Here is a 5,902-nt window from a genome sequence, read left to right as displayed (position 1 = left end):
TCTTCTCTATCTCCTCCGTCAAACCGATCTGGTACGGGTCCCACACTGATGAGCAATACTCAAGTATAGGTCGAACGAGTGTTTTGTAAGCCACCTCCTTTGTTGATGGACTATATTTTCTAAGCACTCTCCCAATGAATCTCAACCTGGTACCCGCCTTACCAACAATTAATTTTATATGATCATTCCACTTCAAATCGTTCCGCACGCATACTCCCAGATATTTTACAGAAGTAACTGCTACCAGTGTTTGTTCTGCTATCATATAATCATACAATAAAGGATCCTTCTTTCTATGTATTCACAATACATTACATTTGTCTATGTTAAGGGTCAGTTGCCACTCCCTGCACCAAGTGCCTATCCGCTGCAGATCTTCCTGCATTTCGCTACAATTTTCTAATGCTGCAACTTCTCTGTATACTACAGCATCATCCGCGAAAAGCCGCATGGAACTTCCGACACTATCTACTAGGTCATTTATATATATTGTGAAAAGAAATGGTCCCATAACACTCCCCTGTGGCACGCCAGAGGTTACTTTAACGTCTGTAGACGTCTCTCCATTGATAACAACATGCTGTGTTCTGTTTGCTAAAAACTCTTCAATCCAGCCACACAGCTGGTCTGATATTCCGTAGGCTCTTACTTTGTTTATCAGGCGACAGTGCAGAACTGTATCGAAAGCCTTCCGGAAGTCAAGAAAAATAGCATCTACCTGGGAGCCTGTATCTAATATTTTCTGGGTCTCATGAACAAATAAAGCGAGTTGGGTCTCACACGATCGCTGTTTCCGGGATCCATGTTGATTCCTACATAGTAGATTCTGGGTTTCCAAAAACGACATGATAGTCGAGCAAAAAACTTGTTCTAAAATTCTACAACAGATTGACGTCGCAGATATAGGTCTATAGTTTTGCGCATCTGCTCGACGACCCTTCTTGAAGACTGGGACTACCTGTGCTCTTTTCCAATCATTTGGAACCCTCCGTTCCTCTAGAGACTTGCGGTACATGGCTGTTAGAAGAGGGGCAAGTTCTTTCGCGTACTCTGTGTAGAATCGAATTGGTATCCCGTCAGGTCCAGTGGACTTTCCTCTGTTGAGTGATTCCAGTTGCTTTTCTATTCCTTGGACACTTATTTCGATGTCAGCCATTTATTCGTTTGTTCAAGGATTTAGAGAAGGAACTGCAGTGTGGTCTTCCTCTGTGAAACAGCTTTGGAAAAAGGTGTTTAGTATTTCAGCTTTACGTGTGTCATCCTCTGTTTCAATGCCATCATCACCCCGGAGTGTCTGGATATGCTATTTCGAGCCACTTACTGATTTAACGTAAGACCAGAACTGCCTAGGATTTTCTGTCAAGTCGGTACATAGAATTTTACTTTCGAATTCACTGAACGCTTCACGCATAGCCCTCCTTATGCTAACTTTGACATCGTTTAGCTTCTGTTTGTCTGAGAGGTTTTGGCTGCGTTTAAACTTGGAGTGAAGCTCTCTTTGCTTTCGCAGTAGTTTCCTAACTTTGTTGTTGTACCACGGTGGATGTTTCCCGTCCCTCACAGTTTTACTCGGCACGTACCTGTCTAAAACACATTTTACGATTGCCTTGAACTTTTTCCATAAACACTCAATATTGTCAGTGTCGGAACAGAAATTTTCATTTTGATCTGTTAGGTAGTCTGAAATCTGCCTTCTATTACTCTTGCTAAACAGATAAACCTTCCTCCCTTTTTTTATATTCCTATTAACTTCCATATAGTATAGTATAGTACAGTTCCAATAGATGTGACTGATTTTTATGCAGCTCCAGCTGTCTGTTTGTTTAGCCAGCTAGGACAGGGTAATTACATGTGTGTGTGTGTGTGTGTGTGTGTGTGTGTGTGTGTGTGTGTGTGTTTGCACTTCTATCTATTTGGTTATGTCTGTGGTTTGTTAGTCAGTTGGCTATGAAAAAAGACATTGTCCAAAAGTAGAGAAACGTTTTCAGTTTGTCAAACACTCATCATCTCAAACACGCTGATACAATGAGTGTTAACCTTTACTCCAGCCATTATTTGTGTTCTACAAAAGACTTTACGATACTGTATTGAAAACTGACTAATATTCAATAAGCAAAGGAGGGACACAAGTTAGATATTTCTAAAGAAGATAGAATAGCAAATAAATGGACCAGAGAACAACATATATAGGAAGCTGTAATTATGACTGTAATGAAAGGAAAATGGGAGCTGATCAAGATGGCATATGAACTGAAGAAGCATTTCATTGCATTTCAACAAATAAGAAGAAACTTGAGAAGTGTGAGTAGGACTCATGCACTGAGGACCCCATTCAAACTTAATTATGTATGTAGATAATAACAATAATAGCAATGTGATTCTTCAGTTTCTACCAGTGTATTTCTGGCTCGAACAGTCCACGGGTGTACTGCCGGTCCATAGTGTCCAACGAGCACAATATTTCAGTGATTGGACATGTCGCCATCATCAGGTGTGCTGACGAACTGAGCTGCACCTATACAGTACAGCATGTGGAGATGGAAGAAGTCATGGAGGAAGAGATAGCCACTGCCTATATACCATATACCGGCACAATATCAGGGAAAATAGGATGAATATTGAGGAAACACTGAGTAGGAACTGTCTTTTACCCACCCAAAAAAACATGAGTATTATTGGGAAGTGTCAAAGACAATCTCAGTTTGTGTAAGGCCAGCATATACCAGATACCATGCCAGTGTGATAAGACTTATATTGGACAGACAGTACGCCCCATTGAAGATTGTTGCCGAGAACATCAGAGGCACACTCAACTTAGGTACCCCAACAAGTAGGCAGTTGCAGAGCACTGTTTGTCTGAAAATCACTAAATGGACTACCAACATACCAGGGTCTTAGCACAGACATCCAAATAATGGGACAGCGTCATTAGAGAGGCTATCAAAATTCGTATCAGGGATGGTCTCATAAACTGAGATTGGGGCTATAACCTTAGCAAGGCATGGGAACCAGCATTGAGTCTAATTAAAAGGATGATCAGCAAAGAAAATGAAGGGGTGACCAGGGTGGATGAAGCAATTGCACCGACCCCACCACAGATGCTGACGCCAGCATCTCAATGACCGCCGACGAATGGCCGTGACTGTGGACTGCGGAGAGAACACCTCACAGGAGGAGGGGATGTAAGACAGCTGCCTGCCCTCAGGAGCTCAGTTCATCAGTGCACCTGACGATTGTGACATGTCTGATCACCAAAATATTGTGCCCATTGGACACTATGGACTGGCAGTACATCCTTGGACTGTTTGAGCAAGAAATATGCCAAGAGAAACTGAAGAATCACATCATACACCTCTATGGAAGGAGATGTATCACAGCATGAAGAAATTCAACAAGCTGCATCACTGAAGGAGCCATTTGCTGAGTGCTCTTCTTTTTCTGTAAATATGTCATGCTGATCAGGTTGTGCCAAACTTTGCTAAGGTCACGCATCAATTGATTCTGCAGCAGCTAAGAGAATTAAGAAGCACACTAGCCTTGCCTTGGTTCATGAGAAGGTGTGCTATACCAGATACAGCCTTGAATACAACTCCTAGAAACTACTTAAACTGCATCTAAAACCAGCCACTCATTTTAGTTCCGGGACCTGGGACTGGATTGATGGTGTTACCTGGGTGACCACCAATTCTGCACATAAGAAAGCCATGGGACATCAGATATCAAAATTCTCTCATTTCTCTGACAAACCATTGCTGGCAGCTCCACGCAAGATGATCATCAATCTCACGGACATTGAGCTCACTGGGGATGCAGTTTCTGTTCTTTAGAAGGGACTTAATTGTGTTCTCACACCTAGGTTTATGCAGGTAGTGGAAATTGTTAGTGCAGTTGAATAGATTCCTGCGCAACTACCACGTGAAGCAGCTGAAGAAGTATGCTTGGAAACCTGCCATGCTCTGATGAGAACTAAACCGATCAAGTTGAATATTACCAGCATGGAGAGGGCAACCATTCGAGACCTGAGACAGAGCCCTGAGATTGGTCTCTTACCAGCTGACAAAGGCAATATTACGGTTGTTCTTTCCCATAAGGACTACATTGAGAAGATGCAGAGCCTGCTAAATGATGAATCTTACAGGAAGATCAATGCTGATGCCAGAAAGAATGTGGAGAACACGACTAGGGCTCTGCTCAAGGATACTGATTTACCAGATGGTGTCACCAAGGAATTGACATCTCAAGGACCTGTACCACCATGACTTTATGGACTTCCTAAAGTCCACAAAGAAGGGGTGCTGTTACTCCCAATTGTCCGCAACAATAGGGCACCTACATATTTGCTGGCCAAATACCTGGCAGAATTACTAAGCCATTATGTGGGTAAATGCCATCACATTTGTAATTCTGTGGATTTTGTAAAACGTCTCAACAACTTCAAGCTGGGAAACTCAGATATCCTGGCGAGTTTTGACATTGTTGCATTATTCACCAGGGTGCTTCTTCAAGAGTCAGTTGAGCTTAGTGCACAAAAACTTGACAAGAGGATGACCGACCTTTTCAGGCATGTTCAGACCTCTACGTATTTTCTCTTTAATGGAGAATACTATGAACATATGGAAGGAGTCGCAATGGGGAGCCCACTCTCGCCTGTGATCCCAAATTTCTATATGGAGTACTTTGAGGAGTAAGCTTTGTTTTTTATGTTATGTGGATGACACATTCATGATCTGGCCCCATGGGAGGGACAAGCTACTAGGCTTCCTTACACACCTGAACTCCATACAGCTGAACATCAAATTCACAGTGGTGACTGAAGCAGAAGGAAGATTATCATTCTGGATGTCATGGTCAAAAGAAGAGTGGATGGCACCCTGGTCCATGGGGTATACAGGAAGAAACCGCACACCAACCTGTATTTGCATGTGCCACCACCCTTCACAGAGGAATAGGGTGCTAAAAACGCTGGTGCACAGGGCACGCACCATCTCCGATGCAGAGAGTCTGCCCCATGAGCTGGAACACCTCAAAACTGTATTCCGGGAAAACGGGTACTTGGAATGGCAGATCAGAAGCGCTCTCCACCCCACCTCTATAGTACAGCATGTGGACACAGGAGAGGTCACAGAGGAAGAGATATTCACTGCCTATATACCATATACTGGCTCACTATCAGGGAAAATAGGATGAATATTGAGGAAACACTGAGTAGGAACTGTCTTTTACCCACCAAATAAAACACGAGCATTATTGGGAAATGCCAAAGACGATCTCGGTTGATGGAAGGCTGGCATTTACCAGATTCTGTGACAGTGTGGGAAGACTTATATTGGACAGACAGAGCACACCACTGAAGATCATTGCTGAGAACATCAGAGGCACACTCAACATAGGTACCCCAACAAGTTAGTGATCGCAGAGCACTGTTTGTCCGAAAGTCACAAAACGGACTACCAACATACCAGGGTCTTAGCACAGACATCCAAATAATGGGACAGCATCATTAGAAAGGCTATCAAAATTTGTACCAGGGACAGTCTCATCAAACAATATTGCGGCTATAACCTTAGCAAGGCATAGGAACCAGCATTGAGTCTAATTAAAACCTCTCAGCAAAGAAAATGAATGGGCAACCAGAGAGGATGAGTCAGTTACACTGACCCCACTACAGAAACTGACACCAGTGTCTCAATGACCACCAACACGTGGCCACAGGTGCGTTTCACAGAGTGCCTCACAGGGGGAGGGGATTTAAGATGGCCATCTGCCCTCAGAAGCAAAGTTCGTAAATGCATCTGATTATGGCAACATGTCTGATCGCCAAAATATTGTGCCCGTTGGACACTATGGACCAGCAGTACACCTGTGGATTGTTTGAGCAATAATAACAATAATTTCATGTGGA

This window comes from Schistocerca piceifrons, chromosome 2 (assembly GCF_021461385.2).
Source record: "Schistocerca piceifrons isolate TAMUIC-IGC-003096 chromosome 2, iqSchPice1.1, whole genome shotgun sequence".
Taxonomy (NCBI): domain Eukaryota; kingdom Metazoa; phylum Arthropoda; class Insecta; order Orthoptera; family Acrididae; genus Schistocerca; species Schistocerca piceifrons.
The sequence above is the reverse complement of the archived record's forward strand: the minus strand, read 5'-3'. Positions refer to the sequence as shown.